Source organism: Microtus oregoni, unplaced genomic scaffold (assembly GCF_018167655.1).
Source record: "Microtus oregoni isolate MIOR12 unplaced genomic scaffold, Mior012 000068F_ref0000429, whole genome shotgun sequence".
Classification (NCBI taxonomy): Eukaryota; Metazoa; Chordata; class Mammalia; order Rodentia; family Cricetidae; genus Microtus; species Microtus oregoni.
Genome location: NW_024543975.1, coordinates 4,200,575 through 4,215,490, shown reverse-complemented (window position 1 = coordinate 4,215,490; position 14,916 = coordinate 4,200,575). Strand labels below are relative to the sequence as shown.

The 14,916-nt window shown below is 35.0% G+C and overlaps 1 protein-coding gene across 2 annotated transcripts in view; it reads right to left on the bottom strand.

Moving 5' to 3' along the window:
• Positions 1-14,916, bottom strand: part of Lrrc4c (leucine rich repeat containing 4C) — a 1,344,378-nt gene that overhangs the window by 1,097,262 nt on the left and 232,200 nt on the right. For both annotated transcript variants that reach the window (XM_041641254.1, XM_041641256.1), the window contains exon 2: positions 6,280-6,467. The gene's annotated coding sequence lies outside the window, so the exon portion shown is untranslated. The remainder of the gene's footprint in view (positions 1-6,279; positions 6,468-14,916) is intronic.

The following is a 14,916-nucleotide window of genomic DNA, read 5'->3' as shown; positions in this document are numbered from 1 at the left end:
GTCTATGTTACAGCATTGTGATTCACTGTTTTTTTCAATTTCTTAGTGATTTCATGTATATGAATATTTAACATTTTGTTCATTCATTAATCAGATGACATTTGAGTTATTTTCACCTCTAGGTACTATGACTAAATTACTGTAAAAATCATTGTAAAACTATTATATGTATTTTCAGTTTGGAGGAGGAACAGCAAAATCCTAGGGCTAAAATTGAAATGAATTGTTACCATTTTTTTTTAAAAAAAATGTCACAATGATTTTAAAGTGCTTCTTTCATCTCAATATCCTGTCATATATGCATTTAAAAATTTTAATATATCACCTTTTGTCAGAAAATTACCTTACATTATTTTATTTATACTATGGAATTTGGATACATTGTGAATATAAAGGCCACACAAGTTTTTAGCCATTAAAGAGTAAGAGGCTGTACTTTATTATTACTCATTTACTAAAGAAAGATTTATCTTTTACTATCACCTTTCAAAAAGGATTATTACCTATTGCTATTATAAATTTCAACAAAATTCTAGGACAGAAAGCTATGAATCATCATATGGACTATAGAACAACAACAACAAAACAAAGCAGCATAGCAAATGTAGATAAGTGGAGTAGCCGCAAGTGAGTCAGCATTAACTATTCAATTTTATTTTGTGGAGATGATTGAGATAAACAATATTGAGATCAGCAAATGTATCAAATTAGGAATCTAAATATAGATTGGAATTGAAGTGGTATTTCAAGACACATTCTTAAAGCATAAATAGGTGGGTAGAAACTGAATGTGTTGCACTAAATGACAGTCCTGCTCACAGCCCAGTGTGCAGCAGTCCAGCTGTTCTTTGCTGCTTTGTGCCTTAACAGCAGTGATGGCAAAGACAATTTTCTTATTTGCTGACAGTTATGTTGATGATGCGGAAGGCAAAATAGCATTTCTCTTCTGGGCAATGTTAATTATGGAGTGCTGACAGGAGTTCAAAAATAAATCCAAGTCCTTCAAGTCAATGTCCCACATTAATATAATACGGAAAGTAAAGCACATAGACAATTGTGGGGGAAGTATTTGTTTTGCGCTGTATCCCTTTTCCTTCAGAAAAGGAATCCATGTTGGTTTTAAAGCATAATAATAGCTTGAATATGTATTCTGTCTACCCAGCACTTTAAATGACTCACTTTTTGAACAAAGAATGAACATACAACCATATCCTCATTTTCATATATCTGAGCAAAGGTCTTACAGATTAGCAAGGGTATTAAGTTTCAGAATAAAAATATCATACCCCTTTCTGTCTCCTCACTTAGTACTGCAGTATGTCATCATTGCAAGCATAGTTTCTGAGTATAGACTATTGGGTAGCTTACATAAAGTTAGTTATGGGAGCAGTTGTTAAGAATGAGATTTAAGGCACATAGTGAATGTAAGATAAAATCCTCCCAACTATCCTTTCTAAGCCTTGCTTAATCCTTGTTAGAAAGTCATTAAGACATTAAATTAACAAATTTAGTACACATGGGTTATGATGCAAGGGTTTAGCACTTACCGTAGATCTATGTCCAATAATATATGAATCAGTATTATGTTCTAATTATTGAAGAATAATTTTATTGTATTATTGTCCTCACACTTTAAAAAGTTTTCATTTATAAATATATGAATATGAATATATGCACATGCAAATATATAGATTATTTATATATGTAGATATAAATCAGCAATATATATATATATAACAATTAAAGAAAAAAACTCAAGTATTTGAAAAGAGCAAGGTGAGGTATATGGGAAAGTTTGAAGGGAGGAAATAGAAATGGGAAATGATGTAACTCTATTATAATCTCAAAAATTTAAAATAAAAGCTTCTTTCTACTTCAATTTAACATATGGAGTATTGACACTTAAGCAACTTGCCCAAGGTCAAACAACAAAAGAAATATTTAGATTTGTGACCCATGATTTTCCAAATAGAAAGTAGTATTATTTAGTAATGTTTATAAATATGGTGGTCCATTGATTGAGGAACCTTACATATAGGGTTGTGGTTTAGGAATAGAATCAGTCACATGCACTATATGAACAGACATAGAAATTTTGTTGCTTTTTTCTAAGAGCAAGAATCATCCTAAAGGTCAAAAAGAGAAACAGTTAATACATTTTGTTATGTGCATAGAATAAGTTAGTATGTAGATAATAATAACACTCTGATAGAAAATTACCTCATCTGGAAAATAATATTAAAACATATTATATTCCTGGTGAAATCCACTTAACTTACAAAATTTAGTTAATCATTTTTTTCTTTTATATGTGTATTTTTTCTGTGATTCTTTCTAAGTAAACTTGAACCTGCCTTTCTCTGTACTGCCATGAATCTCAGCATACTGCATAGAGTTTTACTCAGCTATTTGGGTGACTCTTTTCTGCAAGTGGGTATGGCTTCCACATGGACAGAGAACAGACTTTACTTCATTTATTATCCAACCTATATCTCACAGAAAAGAACTAGGAAGTATTTAGTAAATATCCAATGAAGAATGAATACATTATAGCATGCTGCTTTTAGCACTGAACTCAATTTACTTAATTCAAGAATGTACTAAAAGAATAAGCTTCCTGTTGCTTAGCCATCTTTCTCCTAGGAAAAGAGGATGAATTTTATGCTCCTAGCTCCCCTTGGCTTACCAGGATGTGCTGAACACAGAAAGGGCCTGAGATTTTGGAACTCTTAAACTCACCCCCTGCACAGCATGATCTTGTGATATTTGTTGAGTCTGGCAATGTTCTGACTTAATACACAGGTTTTAATATGAGATTTATTAATTTCCATGTAATATATAAATGGGCTTTTCTAAATATATTCTTTAAATTAAGCTCATATTTCTTTATCCTCTAAGGATAATCTTTTAATTTTTACTCATAAAGATGTTGAATTGTGAAAGTTTAAACTACAACAATGCATCCTCTGTTGTGTTTGCCATTTTATTAGAGCTAAAAGCCACCTCAAATTTTAAAAACATGCTTAATAATTTGATTCAGTATTTTGGTTTTGTTTGTATTTTTAAACTAAAGCATGTCAATTAAGTTATTCAGTAGCATTTAAGTAGCATTGTTCATATTCCTTTCCATATGAACTTAAGGTGCAGATATTATGCATTTCCGCAAAGATTGCAAAGTTCCTCACCTTCAGGAATGAGAAAAGGAGAGTTACTACATGCCATTTATGAAGAAGAAGAGGCACCTGGTATCTGCACAGCCAGTGTTTTCATGTTCTCTCAAGAAAGTCAGAGGATTGGTCATTGGAAAAAAAGTCAAAAGGAAAAGGGGCCAGAAGGAAAGATAGAGCACCAGAAAAAGTTAACCAAAGCCAAAATAGAAAGACTACTTTCAAGAAACAGTCCATCAACTCCTATGCTTTCTTGAAATGTGGGTATGTTCTTGTACATATAGGTATAGCTATGATTAGGGCTGTTGAGCCTCCCATTGACTAAAGGAATTTCTATTTATTGGCCAAGTTAACTTCTGCCCTATTAGAAAACACACACACACACACACACACACACACACACACACACACACACACATATATATGTGTGTGTGTGTGTTAGCCTTATCCCAGCCATGTAAAAGTACAGATTTTTTTATGGGACTGGTAGGGGGTGTTTGCCTAATTCTGTTCAGTGTACATGCAGATACTAAGTCAGCTGGGGTCTCAGAGGTGTAGTTCAGTGATTGTTCGCATATGTACTCCACTTGCCAAGCTCTAGATTGTTTGAGTTTTTTAAAACATCCCAAAAGAATCAAAATATATTCAGAAATTGTGAGCATATCAAGGAGGATTGGAGGGAGTGATAAGAAAATCCAATCTCAATAGCACAGAAAAGGTGCCATGGGGTGCCTTAAATACATCGTCTGGTTCAAGCTTGATATCCATTAAGAGATAACTAGAGAGTCTTAAAGACTTCCTTAAGGATCAACAAATATTAAAAGCCAATCAAGGTTGAGACCATTTCTGACTGGCATACATTGCCTGAATAATGGGAAACTTTATGCATTAGGAAATAAAAACAACTGTGATAATGTCTTCTGGGTGCTTTCTTTATGCTAGACACAGTTCCTCATGTTTTGTATGCGCAGCTTTACTGACTCATGAGGTCATTGATGTTTTTGTTGTCCTTCTGAAAACAACAAAAACAGAGCAGGAGATGAAGTAATTTTATCAAGGGCATCCAAGTAGCAAATAAGCATTCATGCTCTTAACATAAAATATTTTTTTGCAAAGAAGATCTATAATAAAAAGGATTTTCTCTGTTTCTTACCAATTAACTTGCTCCATGTCTCTGGCTGCCCTCTGGGTTATTGGCAGCACAGTGCATACTTTCTAAAGAGCAGTTCAAAGTCAGAGACCTTGAACCTGACTAGTAACATGTTGGACAATGGATATTTGCAAGTAAAGGTGTTTGGACGATGGATACATGGCGTCATACGCTTCAGGTACCATTACCACTAAAATGAAGGAAGAGGTGCTGAGGAGGTGGGAAAGGAGGAACAAAGTGGGTTTTTTAGTTGTTTGTTTCCTTTTTATTGTCTGTTTGGTTTTTCTTGACTGTTTGTTTTAAAATTAATATTCTTATTTGCATTTTTATTTTTATTTCTTATTTTTATTTCATTGTCATTATTTCTTTTTAAGTTTTCTTTGTGGCAGATGCTACAAGAGTGAAGGGCAGATAAGGGAGGACTGGAAAATGAGGGAAATTGAAGTGAAAAATATAAAATTTATAAATAATCAATAAAAATTGTGTTTAAACAAAATGTTTTTCAAATAATTACTAGTCTCCACACATACATATAAGCCTGTCTACACAGTGAAGAATATTTACAGCACAAGATGTAATCACAAATCACAAAACTATATTGAACAATATTCTTTTGGGAACTGCTGCTATTTTACACTAAGAATTATAAGATTTATTGAGGTAAAACATGAAATATAATAGCTTATTATACTTATCTAAATTAAAACATAAAAGTATGATATAAATAAACATGCCAATCATCTTGCAATCTTAAAAAAAATTCAAAGACTCTAATGATATTCACACTAGAAGAATATCCTGTTTTGTGAGCATAGCTGATTTTGCAATAACAGCTATTCTTTGAGCAAGTAGCTTAATCTTTCCAGGAGGGTAAAAAAAAATCATTTCTATGACACATCAACCTCTATTAACTTGTAAAGATACTCCTACTGTTAAATTATAAATGATTTTGAATTAGTTTGAGACATTTTATATTTATAAAGTACATGAATATATTAATTTCAATTGGGAGGTTTGGAAAGAATGACATTATGTTTATAGTATTTACAAATAAAGTTCAAGGTAACGAACCATACCAATAGCATGGTGATCTTTCTGGCACAATGAAAAGTTCCCAAAGATATTGACATACACAAGAGAAGTCACTAATTCTGAATTTCCATTCATTTCTTTTGGGTCATACTAGATTTGATCTCCCCCCAGCTCTCACTTTTATTCCATTTAATAGGCTCACCAGTCTCCTAGTCAACAACACATTGACTTAGAATTCCAAAACAAAGTTAAATTTTACTTTCTGTTGGAGCACAGTGTTATAATACCAGAGGACTGCAAATTGTTAACTAAAAACACAAGACTGAAACACACAACAGAAAATCCATTAATTATTGTGATGTTACTGACGTGAACACACCATTTCCAAACAATTTTGTATTGCAAAAACCATACAGCTGAAGGTTCTAGATCACAATATTTCAATCACAGTTCCACCAGTGATTTGTTAAGTGAAAGACACTGTTATTTGTGGATTTGGAAACCCAACAGACTTGCCTTTTTGAAAGACATTTATCCTACTCTTGAGTGCCAAATTATTTGGAGACTCAATCTCAGGAGGTTGTGGAAAATGTCTACAGAGCTGCGTATTTTACGTCAAGCATTCTGAGATGTTCATGGGGCATACAAAAGCACAAGAGCAAGAATCTCTGGCACCACAATACCGAAAACAACAAAAACAGCAACAAAAAGGACACAAATCTCTTCTTACAGCAGGGAATTAGTTATAAATAAAAAGGTAACCCATTTGCTTACATCTCAGAAATGCAACCACAAAGTTTGGACTCAACCCCTGATCTTTGCAGAAGGCCAATGATCCTCTCAATGAGATAAGTTTGTAGCTTAGTTCTTGGTCGCCTCTTGAATGATGTTTAGATATCCAGATAAATTAATATTGAGAGATACACTCACCTGCTACTTCTGTCCCTGTGGGTTATCCTCTCAAAAATAGGCTGGTCCAGACTGGCCTTTGTGTGTGCATGGCATTCAGTCTTGATTACTCAGCTTTAGATGATCTTGGACGAATTATTAATTCTCTTTGAGACTCAGTATCCTCTTCAGCAAATAGAGATAATGACCGTAAACACTTCATTTGGATTCTGTGAGGATTAAATGAGATAATCTATGTCAAGTGTTTATCATATTATTCGCACATAAAGCATTTGAAACTGCTCGCTGTCGTTATAATTTAGGATTTGATACCAGGGGATCATTTTAGTACTATAAAAGAGATTTTTATCCTTTCTCAAAGAAAACTAAGACAAACAAATTTATGGTTTGCACAAGAATAATAGAGACCCATTAACTTATAGGCTAGCTACAATGTCATCGTTGGTAAGGTATGCTATATTTGATGAGAAAATGATCCTGACTTTCAGATCAGAAAAAAAAAATCTCCTTGTAGAAGATGTAGATTTTCCCAAAGAGGCACATTCTTACTTTGTTTCTCTGTAGCTGGTTAGGAAAAGAAAACAATACATGATGTCGCATGTGGGAATTAGTTTTCATAAGTCACAGAGACAACCCAAAACTTGAAGTAATAATGTCTGCTAAAAGCTGAGCAGTCATGACATCATCACGCATGTTAAAGAATGGGATCTCTAGTGCTATGTTGTCCAATCCGGGAAAAGGGAGCATGCTCTACCACCTGAACAAGTCCATAGCAAAAGGATTGGAGTTCAGGCTATTACAAACACATAGGTGTTAAGCATGCAAGAGGAACTGTGACTTTTTAAAGAAGCCTCTACTGATGTGGAATTTTCCTCTGTATGTTGTGAATATCATTAGTTAATAAAGGATCTGCTTTGGGCCTATAGCAGAGCTATAAGGGAACAGAGCTAGGCAGAGACAACTAAATTGAATTCTGGGAGAAAGAAGGCAAAGTCAGAGAGAAGCCATGTTGCCCTGCTAGAGACAGACACTGGAATTTTAGCTGCCAAGCTACTGCTACTTGGTGATACACAGATTAACAGAAATGGGTTAAATTAATGTACAAGATTTAGCTAGAGCTAATGGGCCAAGAAGTGATTTAATTAATACAGTTTCTGTTTGATTATTTCGGGGCTGAGCAGCCGGGAACTAACTAGTGGCTTCCTTTTACAAACTTCCACATTAATACTAGCATTGGAGCTACCTAATGTTTTATACTATACAGATCAAGGCACTAATCACTCAAACTCATAGTATGGAAGAAGACGTGGGTATCAACAAAGTCGAGCACATCACTTTGAGGTAGGACCAATACTTTCCCCATATCTAGACTGAGTAAGGTACAGAGAATGGACTCCAAAAAGACAGTTTATGCACTAGGAATAAATTTTGGTCCCACTGCCAGTGGACCCACAGACTACCCAAACCACATAACTGTCCTCAACATTCAGAGGGTCTAGTTTGGTCCAATGCAGGTTCCTTCACTGTCAGTCTAGAGTCAGTGGCCTCCCACTAGCTCAGGACAGTTGTTTTTGTCCCTGTCCCTATCATGGTCATGACCTATTTGTTCATATTATCTACCATTCCTTCCTCTCTTTGACTAGACTCAGGGAGTTTGGCCCAGTGCTTAGCTGTGGATCTCTGCATCTGCTTCCATCAGTTAGTGGATGAAGGTTCTATGATGACAATCAAGGTAGTCATTAATCTGAAAAGAGGGGAAGGCTAGTTCAGGCCATTACTACTGCTTAGGGTCTTAATTAGGTCATCCTTAGGGATTTCTCTGAATTTCCTTAGTGCCATGTTTCTTACTAACTCAATAATGGCTCTGTCATCACAATATCTTTTTCCTTGCTTTCCCTCTCTGTCCTTTCTCCATCTTGACCATCTTGTTACCTCATGTTCTCCTCCCCATCCCATTCTCCCCTCCAAAAATTTAAGAGCTTCATACACAAACACTAAAGTTTTTCTTTCTATCAATTTCCTCCATGGTCATATTTTATCTAAATTCATAACTTCTTAATTAATAATTATTGCTACCTCACAACTTATACTTTTTACTGATATTACATGGGTTAATATTGTTTTTGTGTCTAGGGGAAGTAACAGGGGGTATACTGTACAATTCTTCTCTCCTGTGACTTTTCTCTAAGCCTTTATTATAGAAACTGTGTTAGAGATGTATCAGCTGGCACTCTTCAATCATCACTTATTCCTGATTTTTTTAAATGTTTAACTCAGGCTACCCTTGAATTCATGATTCACTTGCCTCTGTCTTCTACAGTAAATCCTACTGGTATGTGCTAACACAACTGGCTTATTCTTGAATTTTTACTAGTTGTGGATCTTAGTAGAAGTCTGAAGCTTTTGCAAAAGGGAGTTTCTTTGAAGAGGGTTATGAGTCAAAATTGTCTGTGCATATAGCAGTAAATATAATACAACTAGAAAATGCATTAGCTTAGGAAAATGCTGATGCAATTAGTGGTGGCCATATGGGTTTAGGGTGGCTACATAGAGTGACTCTCTCTCTTCAGCAGCTATCAAATGCCAATAACTCCTCAGTAAGGGGTAGGTCTGAAAATCTTCTCCATGTTGGTTCAAAAGTTTGGGCAGCACTGATCTTCTGCTCTGATTCTTGAAAGGTTGAGGCACACCTTCTTTATCCATGAGATTTATTGGCTCTGTAACTATGATTCATACCCTAGAGATTAATTTTTGCATAGTAAAATTGGAATAGTAAAAAAATGAAATTGAGCCTTATGTATATTTACCCATGTAGCTGTACCAATGATAAAGTTGATATTTGAATACTGAAAGAAGTCAACATTTCCTTTTCCAATCAAAGCATAGATAAGGCAACTGATTCAATATCTCCCTTTAACAACAGATGTTCAATTCAGACACCATTTGTGTCCAGTTGACCTTGGGATGATTAAGTAAATCTAGAAGGGTCCCTATACTCAGTTTTCCATGCCAAAACTTTTATAACATTGCCTTCTGTGAAGGTTAACTTGGGTAATATCTGATATATAAGAGGTAGCTAAAAGTTCTTTTGTGTGGTTTATGTGACTTTAAGCATAGCACAATAAAAATAATTTTAAGATTAAGGTACATATATGGATTCTTATGTTAAGAATTTTCTTTCTTTTTTTCAGCTACCTAAGGTATTTGAAATACAATAAAACATTTAATGGATTACTGCAGAAAATTGGAAAGCGTCTTATGACCTGTGCTCATAAAACACCAGTCAGTTTGACACCTCTATTAGGAACAGGAACATGAGGGTTACAGAGAAATATCACAGAAGGACATTTAATAAATCACATGAAAAGTGCAACTTCATCCCATGCCACTCAACTCAGGAGGATGCTGCTGTCCATGTGTCAATTAAATGATGGAGGAAGGTCACTGGTTAAAAAATAAAGAAACTGCCTTGGCCCATTTTATTGGTTAGAACATAGGTGGGTGGAGTAAACAGAACAGAATGCTGGGAGGAAGAGGAAGTGAGCTCAGAGATGCCATGCTCCCCTCTCCCGGGCAGACGCAATAGCTCTGCTCTCTGAGGCAGATGCAATTAAGCTCCGACCCAGGATGGACGTAGGCTAGAATCTTCCCGGTAAGCGCACCTTGGGGTGATACACACATTATTAGAAATGGGCTAGTCCAGGTGCGAGAATTAGCCAGTAAGGGCTAGAGCTAATGGGCCAAGCAGTGTTTAAATGAATACAGCTTGTGTGTTGTTATTTTGGGGCATAAGCTAGCCAGGCGACCAGAAGCTGGGGCGGCAGGAGCTGGACTGTGGGAAGAGGCCCACAGCTCCCACTATAATTAAAGTGTGATTCCTTTGAAGGGGTGGAGAGAAGCTCTATTACTAGTCATGACTGCTTGGAGTTCCAGCCAGTTTTTAATCATTTTGCATCACTGATAGTCAGTTCAACAGGGACTACAGCCTCTATTTGCAAAGTTTTGGAAAGCTGAAACTTTGGTCTGTTTCCCAAAAGCCTTATCCAGTAACTTTTACAATCCTGTAGACTTGTCATGGCTTTCTGAAATCAGTGTGCTACTATAGAGCCCCAAGCAATGATTGCCTATAGAGAAAGTCAGGGAAGGCACACTGGGTTGGAAACAAGTGTTTCTATTAGAAGAGAGACTTAACAAAGCTCTTCAATTCCTCTGTCCAGACTGTTGACAAAGAAAAGGCAGGCAAAAAATGATTAGCAGATTATCAAAGCCTACATGTTCTCCTTTTTCTCAAAGAAGAACATTGCTTCATACTGCCTAGAGAGAAATTTTAAACTGAGAGATATCAACTTCAATGTCTTGTCCCCACATGCAGACTCTTACCACTGTAAGTACTGAGAATTCAATTTCCTTCTTCAAATGTCAAAGCAAGTGATTTTCTTTTTCGTTGAACTAGCTCTTCCATCTGTGTGCTCGATTTACCATCACTTGTCTTTGCCACTGATTGATATGTCAGTGATCCACCATTAGTTTTGTATTATCCTTAAGACCTTTACTATTGGCTTATTCTTTTCCAAAATGTTCAAATCCTTATCATTATAAATGCACACACACACACACACACACACACACACACACACACACAGAAAAACACCACAGGACATTCATACATACATGCACTTGTATTTTTTCAGTTTCCTTCAGGGATCCCCATCTCTATTTTCCATCTACTATAAACTCAAAAGAGATGTTATACCCTCCTGGGGTTTAAATAAATCCTTATAATATAAATTCTAATTCTCATTCTTGGGCAGCAATTGTTTTTACCGTTAATTCATTTTCTAAGCCTCCTATAATTTAAATGTTTCATGAAAGAAGACAATAAGTGATAAAATCTTTCTCCTTTTAAGTTCTTTCCTGTTCTTCAGTGTCATTCTCACGGTCCTTTCTCTCATTCATCTAGTGACTATATATCGACACCTATTTTCTTTGAAAACTACACAGCACACTTTGATTGTTAATATACTTGCATAAGGTTGGATACACAGCTATACTGTTTATATTTTTAAACTTTTGTAGACAGAATCTAAGATTTTTGAATAATTTAAATTACACACTAAGTAAAAAGTATAAAATTCTGCTTTTGTTTGGAAGCTCAGCATTCTATGAACCTATTTTTCCACTTAAATATAATCTTAAGTTTCTTTGGCTTCATATATAAAGCCCAAATTTACTATCATTTTCAAGCTACCATTTACTGTCATGATTTTACTGTATTCTGTCCCCACAGATGTCCAAATGTCTAAAACATCCAGAACACTAATGCTCATTCTTTTAATAGTTAAGATCTCTTATAATTTCTTACTTTTAATCTGTTTTTCATTTTACTTGGCTCTAACACTTCATTACAGTATAAGTAGATAGCGTTTGTTAGAATTGTCATTGGATGATGGGGCTGGCCTCAGTCATTCTGAAGACTAAAATTCCCATTCCCAGACCCACCAATCTATGAACCATGATATCTACCATTTTTCTATCCCCATTCCTAAAATATGTTTGAAATTCTTATTGGTTGAAACACTGATTTATACATGGAAATGTATGTCTTAACATACATTCATATATGTATGTATGTATATTATGACAGCAGCTCTATTCCCAAATGTTCATTAGCTGAATGAGTGTGTAATAAAAAAGAATTGTCGTAAACTCTTAATATTGTATATGTAAATACTATCTTATTTTGATGTCTCTTATTGCAAATCTCACTTTAAAGAAATGAGCATAGTCTTTTTTTTTTTTTAGTTTTTATGAATGTGATGTAGGATCGATTTCTTTCTTTATTTATTTATACTTAAAAATTTCCAACTCCTCCCATTTCCCTCTCCTTCCCCCCATCCCCTTCCCCCTCCTTCTCCAGTCCAAAGAGCAGTCAGGGTTCCCTGCCCTGTGGGAAGTTCAAGGTCCTCCCCCCCTCCATCCAAGTCTAGGAAGGTGAACATCCAAACAGACTAGGCTCCCATAAAGCCAGTAAATGCAGTAGGATCAAAACTGAGTGCCATTGTCCTTGGATTCTCAGTCAGCCCTCCTTGTCTGATAAAGTCTGGTTTGATCACATGCTCCATTAGTCCCAGTCCAGCTTGCTTTGGTGAGCTCCCATTAGATCAGCCCCACCGTCTCCGTGGGTGGGCACACCCCTCGCGGTCCTGACTTCCTTGCTCATGTCTTCCCTCCTTCTGCTCCTCATTTGGACTTTGGGAGCTCAGTCCAGTATGAGCACAGTCTTAAGAAAAAGATGAGACTGAGAAGAAATGACCACAGCATACTAAGAGAAGAACTGCCAAGTAAGAGTCAAAGTCAAATAAGAACAGTTTACAAGTTTGTGAATTAGTTGCCTATTCATACATAGTTTGTCAGTGTTAATGCTTATTTCAATGATTACTTATGTCAATTATATTACTCTTCCCTGAAAGAGTTGTATTTAACTGTTAGCAACTCTGATCATTATAAAATATAACTCTTCGGACAGTTGTCAAAACAAGTAATTATGCTGACAAAGAGCCTTGCAAATAACTCTTAAAATGAAATAAATCTAATGTTTTTTAAAATGTATATATATATATATCATAGAATTTTTTGATTTTTAAAAGGACACTGTAAATATTCAGATTAATAATTTTATTAAAATATTAAAAAGGAAAATATTAATTATAAGGATAAGCAAAATATATACATTCATTTGAATTGGTAGAATAGAAAATCCCATGATGATAAGAATAGTTCTTTTTTCTCACCTGGAAAATTAGTACTAGGAAACAGAATTTTACATTTGCTTTGAATCTAAGCAAATTTATGTGCATAATTTATTATCTAAAGATTGTTATGCCTAGAAGTAAATTTGCTTTTTTGAGACAGGGTTTCTCTGTAGCTTTGAGATCTGTTCTGGAACTAGCTCTTTTAGACCAGGCGGGCCTCAAACTCACAGAGATCCACCTGCCTCTGCCTCCCAAATCTGCGATTAAAGGTATGCGCCACCACTGCCCAGAAAGAAAATATATGTTAATGTTAATTGTATTTCTGCTAACAGGAGGAATACAAGTTCTTGTTTAGTTATCGCAGTGCTATCAATCAATCTTGAATATATATGCAAACATGAGAAATTGAACCTGGTTTTTATTCTTTGACAAATTTAAATTTTACTATATTGGATTATCTACTTCATCTCATTTATCACATAAATGTCTAATTCTGATATCAGCTTCAGATATCCATTGGGTAAAATTCATGAATTTTAGTACTAGACAAAAATTAACAGATTTACTGTTAAATTTGTTAGCTCATGTCTTTCTATTAAACAATAATCACAACTCAAGGAGCATGTGTATGCAGATTTTGGATCTCAGATTTTTCTGTTGGAGTGTGTGGGAATAGAAAAGTAAGGTGTAGGTACATGTAATAAAAATAAATCAAAACAGAGAACATGAAATTGAAACAGAGCAAATAAGGATACATGGGAAGGTTTGGAGGGGAGAAAGGAAATGAAAAACTGATGAAATTATGTTAAAAACTTTAAAAATAAAAGAAAAATTTAAAAAATCAGCTCTATTTATGAACTAGAGGGGTGGTTCAGCAGTTAAAACACTTGTCAATCAAGAAAATTAGATCTACCCAACCTACTTAAATGCAGGAGATAGGCAATTTCAGCATGGGAAAAAAAAAAATAAAGATCCCTTGAGAAAGCTTGGATGGGAGACTAGCTATATCTGCAAGCTCTGAGTCTGATAGAGAACCAGTATGCAAACAATGAAATGGAAGAACAATCAAAGATTTTCAATGCTATCTTAGACCTCCACGTGTATGTGCTCGCTCATCTGCCCTCATACATGAGAACATACATGCATATCATGAAGTAATAAAGACAGCTCATCAGTATATATTGGTCTAGATTTGTTATTCAGATTTCCTTCTTCCTACCCTCAAGTCAATGAATGGGAAAGGTCAATTTCTTTAAAAAACATAAAATGGTTACAAATTTACATGTGCATAAAATTGGCAAAGGAAAATTATGTCTGAGTTGGGGATAATGTAGAATAAACTAAAAATGCATGCACTAGAGATTCCATTAGCCTAATTCTAAGATTGATCTGCTCTCTTTGTTCATTTATTTACTCATTTCACTGATTTCCATTTGCATAGTTATTATGATCTATACATATCCTGATCATTGATAACATCATCCTGTTTACCTGGATTGTTCTTTCAACTCTCCTGTCTTGCACAGTCACATAAATGACTGTAGATTGTGATTTAGAACCTAGGCAACAACTACTGTTATCTGGAGAATTTATAACAAGTTGTGTTAAAGATGAAAGGATGGGAGGAAGAGGATCAAATATATAAATACCCATGTCTCTTGTTTGCCAAGAAACATTGGTCTCACTGGAATGTAAACTGCATCACTGTTGTCTCAAAGATTCATATACTTCCTATTTCCTTGGTAGTTTATATGTGTTCTGTCTCCCAGTGGAATTCCTTAAATATTCAAGAAACAGAAAGTATCCATTCATTTTTATCTTCTTGAGAGCTAGAGGTATGTTTGCATGCTACTTAAAGATAGATATTGAGGCTTAGACAAATAGCCAGCACCTGGAAGAAAATAGG